Genomic DNA, 16,226 nt, shown 5'->3' on the forward strand with positions numbered 1-16,226 from the left:
TTCCTGTGCTAGTTTCGAAGCCTTTTTAAAAAATAAGAGTATTAATGCCACTCCCAATCGCCCCCCCAAAGCCCCATTTCTTAATATTATAGCATTGGTGACTACGTTTCAACATACAAATTCTGAGAGCACATAAACATTCAGACCATAGCAGCTATAATCCAGTAAACCCTGGGTAACTATTTATAGGTGTTATTTACTCTTTATTAACACTAATGGAACCATTTATAAAAGGCTCACTGCTAAGTCTTTTATGTAAGGAGTCATCCATCTGTATCTGTGGAAAATTGGTTCCAGGAGCCCCTTCAGTTACCAAAAGTCTCATGTCCCTTATGTAAAATGGTGTACTATTTGCATGCAACTTACATACATCTTTCCATACCTTAAATCATCTCTAGGTTACTTATAATACCCAATACAGTGCAAATGCTATGTAAACAGTGCTGAATACTATATTCTTTAGAGAATAATAACAAGGAAAATGTCCGTACATGTTTAGTTCATGTTCCATTTTTTTCCAAATATTTTCAGTCCAGAGTTGGTCGAATTTACAAATGAGAAACCCAGGATATGGAAGGCTGGAATTATCTCATTTAATCTTCAAAACAACTAAACAGGATACTTATTACTTTTTTTTTTTTTTTTTGAGATGGAGTTTCACTCTTGTTGCCCAGGCTGGAGTGCAATGGCACGTTCTCAGTTCACCACCACCTCCACCTCCCAGATTCAAGCGATTCTCCAGCCTCAGCCTCCCGAGTAGCTGGGATTACAGGCATATGCCACCACACCTGGCTAATTATGTATTTTTAATAGTAGAGACGGGATTTCTCCATGTTGGTCAGGCTGGTCTCGAACTCTCGACCTCACGTAATCTACCTGCCTAGGCCTCCCAGAGTCCTGGGATTACAGGATACTTATTACTATTTATAGAAACCAGAGCACAGAGAGGTTAAGAAAAGCATCTAAAACCACACAAGTATAAGCAGTGGAGCCAACATTTAACCCTAAATAATCTCCAAAGTGTATTAAACTGCTCCCTGTTGAAGTCTATAACCCTCCATGGGGCTTCAAAATGGTGTTTACACCTCTTAACCATGCTCCCATCCTTGCCTTTTGCTTCCCTTGGGAATTACTGATTCAGGATCTTGACACAGGTCTGCGGAGACCACATGTAAACAGATCTCATGTGCTGTAAAACCCCAGGATGACCCAGAGGGCATCCAGCTCTCAGGCAGGAAGGTGGCCCTGTGATCTGGTGAGCTCTTGTCAACCATCAAGTGTGGGCTATGGCTGGCCTCTTCCTTACCTTTGTAGGTGCTCACGAAAACCACAGGTTTTGTTTTTGTTTTTGTTTTTTACCATGACATTTCTTTTCTTTTCCACGATAGGCTATGCTTCTTATTTTTCCCTTCAGATACTCAATATCCCTTGTCCCCACTTTGCTCTTACTGCTCTTACATCTTTGTGTATTTTTCTTTGGTTTACAGTCTTTGCTTTTATTGCCCTCAAAATTCCTCAAGGGCTTCTGAAGGCTTTTTATGATTCTTCCGTCTCCTCAGGATGCAATGAAAGGCATATTTCATTCAGGCGGATCCAACATCGTAGGTGGAAAGAAAACGATCCCTTCTGAGGTTGTTTAACCAAAAGAAAAGAGAAAAGTCAAAATTGCTGTTCTGAACAGGTAATACATGTTCACTGTAGAAAAGCTAGAAAATGTAGGAAGTAAAATAAATACAAAAACTGTCTGTAAAGTCTTCTTCCCCGAGACTACTTTTTGTTGATAGGTTAATATTTTAATGGATTAACTGCCAGTCTCTTAAATACATGGTACCATAATCATGATTTTACAGTTTATGACATTTAGTAGCTTGCTTTTGCACTTCGTATTATAATGTAAACTTTTCTTTTGAAATTCATGTAAAGTATTAGAACAGTACTTGTCAAAGCATGCCATGGACCATTGGTCTCTAAAAATATTCCACAAAAAATATGGGGACCATGGTTCAACATGTTTGGGAGACAGTGCGTGTGACGTGGCCCCATGCTGGAGATTCACAATGCACACTGGCTCATTCAACTATCTGAAAAGCTGTGCAGTAAAGAAATCTGTTTCATTTTATTTACCCAGGGTTTCTCAAAAACATCTGAATTTGCATTCTATTTTTGGAGGAAGAACTATTAACATCCCACAAAACAAAACCAGAGGGTCCAGACTAGCCTAATAAGGGTCTAGAGAACTTCTAATCAGATGCCCCTTAAGCTTGTCACTTAGTATATACCCATAATATTCAGTTGGTATTACAGATCTAGGCAGCAACGCTTTAAAAAGAAGAAGCTTTTATTAATCCCTGTGGAAAAAATCGAGTTGAAGTTAAAAGAAGAGATGAAAGAGCATATGGATTTCCAGATTCAACTCAGATTCCTAAAGCAGAAATAAAAACTAACCCATTCCACGGTGTAATTGATGGTCACATGCTGCCAGGTGTGCTAGGTCTCTCTCTCTCTTTCTTTCTTTTTTTAATTGCATTTTAGGTTTTGGGGTACATGTGAAGAACATGCAAGATTGTTGCATAGGTACACACATGGCAGCATGATTTGCTGCCTTCCTCCCCTTCACCTATATCTGGCATTTCTCCCCATGCTCTCTCTCCCCAATTCCCCACCCCCCGCTGTCCCTCCCCTATTTCCCCCCAACAGACCCCAGTATGTGATGCTCCCCTCCCTGTGTCCATGTGTTCTCATTGTTCAACACCCGCCTATGAGTGAGAACATGAGGTGTTTGATTTTCTGCTCTTGCTTCTTTTTCTTTCTTTTATTCTTTGTTTCCTTTCTTTCTTCTTTCTTTTTTTTTTTTTTTTCCAGACAGTCTCACTCAGCGGTGCAATCTAGGCTCACTGCAACCTCCGCCTCCCAGATTCAAGCGATTCTCCTGCCTCAGCCTCCTGAGTAGCTGGGACTACAGGTGTGTGCCACCATGACCAGCTAGTCTTTTGTATTTTTAGTAGAGACGGGGTTTCACCATGTTGGTCAGGATGAGCTCTATCTCCTGACCTCGTGATCCACCCACCTCAGCCTCCCAAAGTGCTCGGATTATAGGTGTAAGCTACCACGCCCGGCTGCCAGGTCTCTAAGTAAAAATCAACAAAATAAAGTTTCTCACGTAATTCTCATCACAAATCTGTTCAGCACATATTATTTCACCCATTTTACAGGTAGGAAAACCTACCTGTAAAATGTATTACTTATGAACAAATCCAAAATCCTATAAAATGGTAGGTTTTCCTACCTGTAAAATGGGTGCAATAATATGTGCACCCATTTGAGAGAGTGTGAGAGCCTGTTCAAGGGCACCGCTGATGAATGGCAGAGCAAAGATTTGAAGCCAGCCCTTCTGGCTGAGATGATGTTTCCATCATATTACAGTGAGCTCTGGTCACTCTTTTCTCAGCAGCCAGCAACAGCATGATACCTTTCACTGTGGAATTAAAATTAGTAGTCAAGAGCTAAAAGTTTTCATTTTAATACCATTAGCCACCTTCTCAAGTCATTTAATTATGTTCCAGCACAGGATTCCTTTTTCCCATCCCTTACCATTTAGCAGAATCATGCTCTCAATGCATCTCATGGTCCTACGTACTTGGGATCATAAGCTAAATCTCTTCCATCTCATACATTAAAATTACTTCCCTTAATGTATTGAATTTTAGCCCTTTTATTAGGCTGAAATTTATTTTACATTAGAAGGCATTGGAAATGCAAAATTGAGAATCCATTTTAACAAGGAATATTGAATAGCAGACCACAGACCATCTTTCCATTAAAGGAGAGGAACTAGAAATGAGTTGACATGCTCTGTGGGTTTCATGAAGAAAAGATGAAGAAAAGGAAACTAGAATTCATTGAACTATCTCACGTAAAGTGCTTTATGTTGTCGTACTTAATATTTAAAGCCATCTATAAGACAGTTATCATTACACTCCTTGTACAGACGGGGAAATTGAAAATTACCAAAAGAACTACTTGTCCAAGTACACAACCCTAAAAAAGAGTCAATTTGGCTGAGTGCGGTGGCTCACGCCTGTCATCCCAGCACTTTGGAAGGCCAAGGCGGGCAAATCGCGAGGTCAGGAGTTCAAGACCAGCCTGGCCAACATGGTGAAACCCCATTTGTACTAAAAATACAAAAATTAGCTGGGCAAGGTGGTGTGTGCCTGTAATCCCAGCTATTTGGGAGGCTGAGGCAGGAGAATTGCTTGAACTGGGACCCAGGAGGCGGAGGTTGCAGTGAGCCCAGATTGCACCACTGCACTCCAGCCTGGGCTATAGAGTGAGACTCTGTCTCAAAAAAAAAAAAAAAAAGGGCCAATTTAAGAACTGCACCATTATGAGAGTTTAAAGCCATGTGCTTACTTGGTTGGCATGGTGGCTGTCACATCCATCTATCACTTCCAACAGAAATGGCCCCAGATACAGCCCCTGCCCAAAGGAAGTTTGCTCTGTGTTGGCTGCTAAAGGCAAGGTCAGGGTAAGAATACAATTTTGCCTAGAATAAAACTGGCATATTCCTGTTATTCTGTAATAATTATCAGTAACACCCCCTTTCATTCTTAAAATTGTCTTAATTTGGAATAATAAATTAATAAATCGCTAGAAGCCCCCAGGTGGAATGAATGGGTCCACCCCTCAGCAATAAAAATCAATGACAAAAATCTAAGGGAGATGGCAGCTCTCATTCCAGAGAAAAACATTGGAAACTACAGTCCAAGGGCCATGGTTATTTTAAAGTGTCCTCCCTTGCCCAAGACTAAAGTAAACACCAGCAACCCAGGTTAAGATGAAAGTGGTAAGTGTATGTGTTTTCAGGCACAGGAAGGCAAAGGAAAAGCTGAAGAAGCAACCGTTCACTGCATCCCAGATGCAGGGCGAAAGGCCCCATGGAATAGGGCCGGAGTGCAGTTGATGTGGAGTAGAGGGAGTCATGCTAAGGCATGGAGAACACGGGAAGCCAACTTAGGCCTGAGAAGGAGCCCTGGCTGAGCTGGAGAAAGTCGGGGCAAAGCCCCAAACCTCTTCCTTGGAGAAACTGGAGTGATGGGCAGAGAAGCAAGGTGTGAATTCTGTTACAAGGCCTAGGACAAAGCTGTGGTCTGGATCCCGGGACCCAGGCAAGTGTCTGGGGAGGCCCATTGTCGGAGGAGGACCGGCAGCCCTGGGGCCTGGGATTCGTAGTCCCTGAGTGCAGCATTCCGGCCGGCCTGCGGGGAGCAAGCAAAGCCAGCAAACTGGAAACAGAAGGACTAAAGGGGTTTTCTGTAAGTCAGCAATTCAGGCCAATATTAAAGTCTCAAACCCACACCATCAAGCCAGAGGATCTGTGCAGCAATGGGACCAAAGAAGAGGGGTCAGAAGGCACTGATTCCCAGCCACCCATTACCTGAACAACTGAGTCCTCCTGGGTTTCAAGAAAGGCTAGCCCTCAGGAATTTGTTTTATTTATTTTTGCTTCTTTTGTTGATTCTCTAGTAAAGAACTTTTCTTCTAGCTATGTGACATATTACATTCCTATTTCATTTACCCTAGAATTTTCTCCCTTTGTATTTACTAACGAATCCAAAATCTATGCCAACCCATGTCAGTAATTGAGCTGCAATTCATTGCCTCCCTCTTCTTTCATGTTAGAGATAAAGTGTCCACATAGCAGAACCCACAGGTATTATAGCTATTCTTAAGACCGGGGTTAACCTGGTTAGGACAAGGTTTACCGTGTGAGAGATGTTACTGAATAAGTCTCAGATTGTCCTGGATCTCGTCGCTACATCTGCAGATACAGCTTATCCCGAACAATACATTCTAGACTACAACTCCTAGGCCTTTAGACAAATAAATAGTAAGGAGAGGTACATTCATAAACTCTGAAAAGGGATGAATTCTCTCTTTAATAGAGGTATGTCCAGCACCTCCTTTAACCTCAATGAAGCATGCTTACGTCTTGTTGATGTAGCTGCAACGAAGTGCAAGGTCCCTGGCAGAATGCATATCCTATCAGGGTCAATTTCATGTGTGGGCTGGCACTAAGTAGCTGTTAATTTTGGGCATTCACAGGAATGTTGGCTAGAGGAAGGAAAGATGCAATGGGGAGCCTAAGTTGGGGAAGGCAAAAAGATTTTGGCCTGAAAACCAAGGGACTGGTAGCAGTAGTGTGATCCATGGTATTGAGAAGGATTCTGAGGCTCACCAGGAAAGAGTTGCTCCATTAGTCAAGTCCACCATGAGTGCCATAGGTGGGAATGATGCCATACCTAAGTGTCATAGGGCACCGCTCTGACCAATGCATGGGCTCTCTGCTATTTGTAGATGTTTGGTATGCAATGGTGGTGGAACAAACCCAGTGATGATTGATGATCTGCTCATGAGCGAGAAGGAGAAAATTTGGAGGAAAGACAGATTTTGGATGCCTTGAAAATAAGTCAGCTCCTTCCAAAAAAAAAAAAAAAAAACGCAGCCATGGTAGAACAACAGCTGAAGCAACATCCCAAGGGAGGACAATCTTGAGCTGATGGAGACACCATGTGAAATCTCAGGGAGGAACTGACCCCCAGGACATGTGGGCTGTGGCTCAAATCTAGGACACTAGGCTGGCCTCTAGTCCGGCTCTCACTGGGCTGCACAAGTCCTCAGAAGAGTCAGCTGTAAAGGAGTGGTGAACCAAACAAGCATTTCAATGTGAAAAGCAGTGCTCTTTTGTTCCAAAAGAGAGTCTTATACTCCTGGAGAAAAAGAGGCTTTTATTACACTCTCAGCATGGGGCCAATTAGATTGGAAAAGAGAACCCATGGAGTCTCCCAGAACAGACTGAAAAGAAGCATTTGCAGCAGCAACAGTGTGGCATCCAGACCCGCCAACGCATTTGCAGATGGTCACCACAGCAACCGGTAGCCCAAAGGCCACTCGGAGGAAGATCCCAGTGCGTGGGCTACCCTAGGAAGTGTACACTGAGCTGCAGATATGGATTTGTAGATAACTGGCCACAGCCTACCAGTGGGAGCAAGTCATGGAGTTAGCATCTGGACCACCACTGGTGATTTTGCTGTGCCCCAGGGATGACTACACAGAGACCCTCCCATCCCCATCATCTTCGTCCCCACAGCCCTGCTAGGACAGCTGCCTGTGTTTTCTGATGATCTACTTGTGCTAGGCCACGCTCATCCTTAACCCAGACTTTTCCACTCTAACCCTTAGATTTCTTGAAGGGCCTCTTACGGTTTTCCATTTCTTCCTTTCCCAAAAGTCCCAGCCTGACGTGCCTGGCCAAGGAAGCCAATGTGTCCCTCTTAAGCCACTGGGAAGAAGGAAAATACTTCACAGAGCCTATTAGGAACAAAGCAAATGATTCTATGGAAACGTTTAATTCATTCTTGGCAAGCCACGCGATGGGCTTGGAAAAACAGAGCTGTGCTCCGGTCTTCTCCGCCGGAAGCCTATTCATTCAGGCTATGGAAAAAGAAAAAAAAAGCAAGAAAGGTAATGCTGACACTCTTCAGCAATCTGCAAGTAATAACAACAAGGCCCGGGAGTACCTAGTGTTAGCAGGACTGGCGTGGCAGGGAGAGCTGGCTCCAGCCTGGTGGCCTGAATAAGCAATTAGACTCCATGCAAACAGCGTGCACCCTATGTGGGGCTGTGGGATGTGCTGGCCTGGGCCTGCTGGGTGGAACTCTGAGCATTGCCCCTCTTGGATCCATCTCCAGGGTGCTTTTTTTCTGCAGATGGAGATGATCTTAGCTCCGAATGGAAGGCTGAATATTGTCAGAGCTCCTTGCCGCTCTAGCCCCTGCTAAGGGAAAGTGGAACTGACGCATTCACCACTCACCGTGTGTCATTTTATCAAGGACAGAATTAGGTGACGTTTGAAATGTTTGCCAGTGCCACTAGAGGCGGACCTGGTAGCTGAAATCCAGAGTCAGCCACTTGCTTCTCAGTGTCAGGATCCCACCTCTCATTTCCAACCGCAGACCCTCCTAGGGGATTAGAGGCCCCTTTCCTCTCAAGAACTGACCTACAGAATCAATCCAACTCTCCAGCTGGCCACAACCAATTGAAAGGTGTTAGCTAAGCTCAGACATGAAACATATTTGCCCTCCCAGGCTTGGCCCCTCCGTGAGCTCTGTGTTGTCACTGCTGCTACAGCTGGATGGCTTCACCTGGCAAGGAGTAAGTGATCAGCCTGAGGTCAGGCAGCCTGAGAATGGCAGAATCAGTGACATTGCTCCAGGTACCTGGCAAGTCCAAGCTAGCCTTGGCTGAGAACACCTGCCCTCGCCAGCCTCCTCTCCACTCTCTGACTGTTGGTTTCTGCTCCAGGTCCTGCTGGACTCCTACCCTCAGCCTGGCCCACTGCTTCTGGGAACACACACACAGCAGTGGTTGCCCTGGTTCTGAGGGTTCCCAACACGGTGAGCATAAGGGCGGGGATAGGGACCCCCGTGCAGACACCCTGGGGCCCAGACCGCTAAAGAGAGACATGGACGGCCGGGCGCGGTGGCTCAAGCCTGTAATCCCAGCACTTTGGGAGGCCGAGGCGGGTGGATCACGAGGTCGAGAGATCGAGACCATTCTGGTCAACATGGTGAAATCCCGTCTCTACTAAAAATACAAAAAACTAGCTAGGCATGGTGGCACGTGCCTGTAATCCCAGCTACTCAGGAGGCTGAGGCAGGAGAATTGCCTGAGCCCAGGAGGCGGAGGTTGCGGTGAGCCGAGATCGCGCCATTGCACTCCAGCCTGGGCAACAAGAGCGAAACTCCGTCTCAAAAAAAAAAAAAAAAAAAAAAAAAAAAAAAAAAAAAAAAAAAAAAAAAAAGAGAGACATGGACTAGGTGCAACATTGGCATACGTCATTTTGAGGAAGAGATAAGTCCTTCCTACATTCATTTATTTATTCTTCCACTGCACTCTGTTTTGAGTCCCTGCTGTGTGTGTCAAAATATGTGAAGGTAATGAGGATACAGAAAGGGAAAGACCCAGCCTGGGTTCTGGAGGCATCAGTCAGGCAGAACAGACACAATGCCTGGCCCTAGGTAGACTAAGTTCCCTCCTTCTTTTCGTGCCACAGCCCCCTGAAACCAGACATCCCCAGCCTCCTTCTCCCTGCCTCATGGGGGCCGCCGTTCAGTTGATCTTGAAGGTTCTCTCCACAGCTGGATATGCATGCAACAGAGTGTCCTTGGCCAGTCCCATCTGTGCTGCAGGGTTTGGTGGGCTTACTGGGGATCACTGCAGGGAAACAGCTGAGAAAGAAGCAATATAGGAACAGAGGTGGGAGGGGTATTTCCAGCTGTCGTGGTCACTTCCTGGTGTGTACTAACTCCTCCTGTGGCACCTGGAAGTCCCCCCTGGACGTCTTGCTGACAAGTAGCTTTGATTTCTAAATCTTATTACCTCTCCCTCCACCCACCCCCTGAAGGCTACTCATCCTTTCCGCCTGCTCTCAACCTAGATTGCCAGCACCCCAGCCCAGGTCAGACCCCAAGACACATTTATAAATAAAGAACAGGGAAGAGAATTAGGTCAAGGCAGAAGAGGTAGCAGACAACAATGAGGGGAGAGAGAGTGAGAGAGAGAGAGAGAGAGAGAGAGAGAAGGAAAGGGTGGGAGAGACACAGAGGAAGAGAGAGAGGTATGAGGTATGAGGGGATGGGAGCCAAAAAGAAAAGTGAGGGGCTCCCAAAGAAGACATTGTTTTTTGGCAATCTTGCCTGGAAGCAGTTCTGGCAACTTCATTGCTTCCATTCCCTTTCCTGTAAAAGGTGTGGAAAGCACTATCTTCTCTCTTTGATTTCCTGTGAGACTGAGTTAATGAGAACACAGAAGTGATAGGGGAGGGGGAAGAAGCAAGCTGTGAGGACAGAGGCCCTTCGTGATGAAGCCTGGAGGATAGAACACTTGCCATAAATTAGTTTCCATCAAAACAGCTTCATGTGTGAAAGATAATGCTGTTTCTTCATTAGTGGTTTTTGTCTGTGACAATTAAGCCTCCACATTTGATCTCAGATAACCCTTCTTAACTTGGCATCATTCGATCTGCTCAGATTGGAGTGGGGATGAAAGCGGTATTCACTCACAAACACTGGATTATTAGTGTAGATGCTTTCATGGCAATATGAGAACTCGCTGAGGGCACAGATGTGCAGGATGAGCAGGGGTACATTATATGCACAGCCAGCATGCCTCCAAATTCCCCTGCTCTCTGAGGGGTGTTAATCTCCAAATACAAAGACTTAAATCCCAAGCACCAAGGGAAGTTCAGTAACCATGCCATCCCATAATACGTACATAATCAAGACATAAAGATTTCAGAGAATTTCCCAGAGGCCTTTTGCTCACTCAGGCCTATTTGCAGTGAACTGGCGTCCTGGCAAAACCTCCTGTGCCTATTCAGTGTCTCAACTCCTGTCTCCCTCTTTCCGATAGTCACAGAAATCTATGATGGAAAAAATCTACGATGATGGAAGAAAGAAACCAGGCACACCACCATGGACACCTCCTCAAGAAGTGCCTCAGGAAGGTTCTTGAGGAGTTATCCCAAAAAAGGCATCATTATCACAGGAGATGATAGCGCCATGCATGTAATTGCCCCTGAAGGTTTTCCAGTGGGACAAGATATGAAGGTGGAAGACAGTGATATTGAGGGTCCTCACCTCGTGTAGGACTAGGCCAATGTGTGTGTTTCTGTCTTCATTTGTAACAAAAACTTTCTGAAAGCTAAAAATAACTAACAAATAATTTTAAAAATAAATGTTTATAGAATAACGATATAAATAAAGAAAATCTTTTTGTACAGCTGTACAATGTGTTTGTGTTTTAAGCTAAACATTAGGACAAGAGTCAAACAGTTTTAAAAAATTTTTAAAGTTTATGGCGTAAAAAAGTTACATTAAACTAATGCTAACTTATTATTGAAGGAGAAATTTTAAAAATAAATGTAATGTAGCCTAAATGTACAGTGTTTATACTCTACAGTAGTGTGTCGTAATGCTCTAGGCTTTCACAATCACTCACCACTGACTCACTGACTCACCCAGAGCAACTTCCAGTCCTGCAAGCTCCATTCACGGTAAGTGCCCTACATAGGTTTACCCTTTTAAAAAGTCTTTTAGGTCAGGCATGGTGGCTCACGCCTGTAATTCAAGCTGACTGAGGGGGGTCAGAACACGAGGTCAGGAGATCGAGACCATCCTGACAAACACGGTGAAACCCCTTCTCTTCTAAAATACAAAATATTAGCCAGGCCTGGTGGCACGTGCCTGTATTCCCAGCTACTCAGGAGGCTGAGGCAGAAGAATCACTCGAACCCAGGAGGTGGAGATTATAGTGAGCCAAGTTCATGCCACTGTCCTCTAGCTTAGGTGACAGAGCAAGACTCTGTCTCAAAAAATAATAATAAAACATTTTAAAACCTTTTTTATACCACCACATTTTTACTGGAACTCTTCTATGCTTGGATATGTAAAGATATACAAATCCCATTATGCTACAATTCTCTACAGTATTCAGTACAGCAACTATGAGCAGCAGGCTATTCCAGAGTCTAGGTATGTGGTAGGCTCCGAGATCTAGGGTTGTGTAAGTACACTCTATGATGTTCCTGAAATGACAAATCACCTAATGATACATTTCTTAGAATGAAGCTCCCATCATTGTAAGAACATTCTTACAACATTTCCCCATCATTAATCAACACATGACTGTATTTTCTTTTCTTTCTGTGCTTTAATTTGCATGTTTTCTAGTGATCTACTCTACTTCACTAATCCTGGTTTCTGCCATGCCTATCTGCTTCTGTCTATTTATGATTTCAGATATTGAATTCCTTAAGTTCTGGAATAAATAAATAAAACTTTAAATATTTTCATTTTTTTGTAATTTTCAGTTCTTTGCTAAATTATCAAAACTTACTTCTATTTTTTAAACATAGATTTCCAAAAAAAAGTTTATTCTTCCTTTTTCTAGGAACAGAAAGGGAGAGGCTGATCCATGTAATCCAATCAGGCTCTGAGATGAATATCAGCTATTTTGCAAGTTTTGTAAAGCTCAGTCTACTTTCGATTCACCACTGTTTCTACCATATGCCCTTCAAGGCTCTCAACTGAGGGCCTGGTGTGTTCCTCTAGTAGGCTTTAAACTCTATTCTTTTTTTCTCAGTATAAGACTGCAGAAAATTCTGTTCAAATGTTTTCTTCTTAGGTTTTTAGCCTGTTGCCTCATGGAGCTTCAGAGTTTAGCAAACTTCTTGAGAGGGAAACTGGATGATGTCTGAGGCTCCCGAATCTCCAATTTTTCATTCCAAACCCCTAAGACCACACAAAGCCTTATTCATTTTTCTGTTACCTAAAGATGTCTCTTTACTTGAGCCAGGCTGGATTCTTAGCCTCTTGTTCTTGCCTACAATCAGTCAAATGGCCACAGGAAAAAGCAGCAGTGTATTTTCAGCTCACCTCCCGGCAGTTCTGCCCTCTCCAAAGCCTCAGACCTTCAAGTCATCTTGGCTTCAGCAGACTTCATCGCCTTTAAGCCAATTATTCTTATTTTTCATCTTGATTTATTACTTGTTTTAGAAGAAGCATTGGTCTGTTCCCAACATTCTATTTTTCATGGGGCAAAATTCCAGTCATTTATTTTTTTAATATCACTTAATTTTTCTTTCTGGTATATCCATGTCACCTGAGATTTTCAAAATTATTGAACATGCCAAGGATGTTTGTCTAGTTATTATCTAAATAATAATATGAGAATGCAGCCTACATGCCTGAAGAAAGCTAAGCTTGTTTTTGAAGATTATGGACATTTTTTCCTCAAATAACTTTAGAAAATTTTGAAATTGTATTTTTACTTAGAAGTTTTTTAAAGTTAACATCGAAGTCTTCGGCAATGACCTGGCTCATTGTAGCAAAGCCTACTTCCTCCTTATACATCCACAGCTCTCTGCCCAGCCCCAGCCATCTCTGTAAGTTGAAATATTTGGCAAAGTACAAGAATAGTGTAACACTTCAAAGGAGAAGAGGAGGACTGGCTGTGAAGAGTGTATCTTCTCTTTCTGAAAAAAACCTCAAAGATCACAGCATGTTTCCATATACCCATTTTACAGATGAGCAAAGAAAGATTCAGAGAGGTCAAGTAATTTGTGAAAGATTATGTAGCTAGTAAATTGTGTCACTAATACACTAGCCTGTCTAATCTGATACTCTATATCCCAGAAAATACATGCAAATCCAGATAGAGGAACATTTTAGGGGAGTGCAAAAGTAATTGCAGTTTCTGCATTGTTAGAATTCGATATTGGAATACATTCTTAAATAAATGTGGTTAGTGTATAGTTCTTCTATACATCATTTCAATGAGCATTTCTCACTTTATTTATTTTTGCTAATGACATCACTCGCTGTTTATTTTATGTTTATTTTACACTATGGAAATGATGTTAGACAAAAAGCAAATTCAGACAATTTTCTTATTTGAGTTCAAAATGGGTCTTAAAGCAGTGAAAACAACTCACAACATCAGCAACACAGTTGGCCCAGGAACTGCTATGAATGTACAGTACGGTGGTGGTTCAAGAAGTTTTGCAAAGGAGATGAGGAGTGTAGTGGCCACCATTGGAAATCGACACGACCAATTGAGAGCAATCATTGGAGCTGATCCTCTTACAACTACACGAGAAGTTGCAGAAAAACTCAGCGTTGACCATTCTACAGTCAATCAACATTTGAAGCAAATTGGAAAGGTAAAAACAAAAAAAAGCTCAATAAGTGGGTGCCTCTTGAGCTGAGCAAAAATTTTAAAAATCGTCATTTTAAAGTGCGGTCTTCTCTTATTCTACGCAACAAGAAACCATTCCTTGATCGGATTATGACATGCAATGAAAAATGGCTTTTATATGACAACCAGCAATGACCAGCTTAGTGGTTGGACTGAAAAGCTCCAAAGTACTTCCCAAAGCCAAACTTGTACCAAGAAAAGGTCATGGTCACTGTTTGGTGGTCGGCTGCAGGTCTGATCCACTATAGCTTTCTGAATCCCGGTGAAACCATTACAACTGAGAAGTGTGCATAGCAAATCAATGAGATGCACGGAAAACCACAACACCTGCAGCTGGCATTGGTCAACAGAAAGGGCCCAATTCTTCTGCACAATACCCGACCACCCATGGCACAACCAACACTTCAAAAGTTGGACAACTGCTTTGTGAGAGGCTGAGGCAGGCACATTGCCTGAGCTCAGAAGTTCGAGACCAGCCTGGGCAACAGGGTGAAACCCCGCCTCTACTAAAATACAAAAAATTAGCCAGGTGCAGCATCCTGTGCCTGTAGTCCCAGCTATTTTGGACGCTGAGGGAGGAAAATTGCTTGAACCCGGGAAGCAGAGGTTGCAGTGAGTCAAAATCACACCACTGTGCTCCTGCCTGGCGACAAAGTGAGACTCCATTTCCAAAAAAAAAAAAAAAAAAGGTTGAACAAACTTCCCCTGCCAGGATGTTTGGAAATCGTCCTTTCCTAGGATCCCTGCTTTGTTCTAGATCCCATGCAGATTCTCTCTCAAAGCACGTTGAGAAGCTGCGGAAACGGCTCTGCCTTTGACTCCGAGTGGGCATCTTTCCTCGGGTACATCAGCTCCACAAAGACAGGAAATCTGATGCCAAAACAAAAGTCATTCCAAAGTCAGGTGTCAGTAACCAGGCGCCACGTTGAACCAGCACTAGGCAATTCTGACGGGACTGTCTTCCAGCCCCAAAGCGGTTACCGCCTGACCTCTAGTGGCGAGCGGAGGAACTGCACCCATCAGCACCAGCCAGTCCCCAACGGGCCCGACTTCTAGCCCGGAAGCAGTCACCGCCTGACCTCTAGTGGCGAGTGAGGGAACTGCGCCCTACCCGCCAAGCCCGGACCATGCACGCCCTGCCCATGGTTTCTTCACCTAAGGAGCGCACCTCCAGATGCATGGACTCTGGCTGTTGTTGACGCAGACTCTCACGCGCTGCTTAACACTGTTTTGCTACCATGTGACTGCTGCAGATACTCCTCAAACGGCAGCCCCATAACACAAGTTTTGTACTTTGGTCTGACCCACCTAAAGGTGTACTTTTAAAGTCTTATTTGTTAATATTTGTAACTACATATCCAAAGCTTTGCCTCATCCACCATATTCACCTGACCTCTCACCAGCTGACTACCACTTCTTCAAACAGCTCGGTAACTCTTGCAAGGAAAACACTTCCACAACCAGCAGGATGCAGAAATTGCTTCCCAAGAGTTTCTCAAATCTCGAAGCATGGATTTTTATGCTACAGAAATAAACATTTTTTGTTGGCAAAAATGTGTTGATTTTAATAATTCCTACTTTGATTAATAAGGATGTGTTTGAGCCTAGTTACAATGATTTAAAATTCATGGTCCAAATTGCAATTACTTCTGCACCAACCTAATGGAATGATCTCTGGACTGATTTCTTAGTGTGATGTTATGGGAAGCAGGTGAGATTGACAAGTTTATTTAGTTCTTTTCTGGCATTATCTGATTTCTAATTTCTTCTAAAACTTAAAACATCCTATTGAAGTCCTATAGCATTCCAAATGTGGATTTTATGATTATCTTTTTTTCTCTTAAATATAACCTAATTTGTAAATCATCTGAGGGCCCCTTGAGATAATATACACTCAAGCAACAGACACAGAGATGCCTTTTGAAGCTGCAACATCTTTTAGGCACAGAGAAGTCATGAGTCACATCAAAGGGAAATGTATGTTTACTGGGAAGGCCTTTTGGTGAAGTGGCATAACAGAGCTCTGCAGTAACAGGGAAACTCCTATGAGACACCCAGAGAAAGAAGATGAAGTCTGCTCTGGTGGTAGCAGGAGGAATGTCTCTGATAGGAGAAACCTTCAACAATTACCTTCTTGTCTTGGGGATGGAGGTTTATGATGTTTCCATCAGCTTTCCTTGGAGGAGGAAACTCACTTGTCATTGGTGGACACTAGGCAGGATCTTTTGCTGTCATTTTAATATTTATATATTTAGACTACCTGGATTAAGTCAATGGTTGATGGTTCATAATTATAAAACATTAATGTTTACCAACTGTTGAAGAATACCATGTACTGGTCACTATGCTAAGTGTTTTGCATATAATTTAAATCAATAATTCCAGTAAAATTAGATAACATTATTCTCATT

At 43.2% G+C, this 16,226-nt stretch overlaps 1 pseudogene; it reads left to right on the plus strand.

Annotated features, from left to right (window-relative positions):
• The first annotated feature begins 13,465 nt into the window (after nt 1–13,465).
• Nucleotides 13,466–15,402, plus strand: LOC141579977 (histone-lysine N-methyltransferase SETMAR-like; annotated as a pseudogene).
• Nucleotides 15,403–16,226: the final 824 nt, after the last annotated feature.

This window comes from Saimiri boliviensis, chromosome 10, assembly GCF_048565385.1.
Source record: "Saimiri boliviensis isolate mSaiBol1 chromosome 10, mSaiBol1.pri, whole genome shotgun sequence".
NCBI lineage: Eukaryota > Metazoa > Chordata > Mammalia > Primates > Cebidae > Saimiri > Saimiri boliviensis.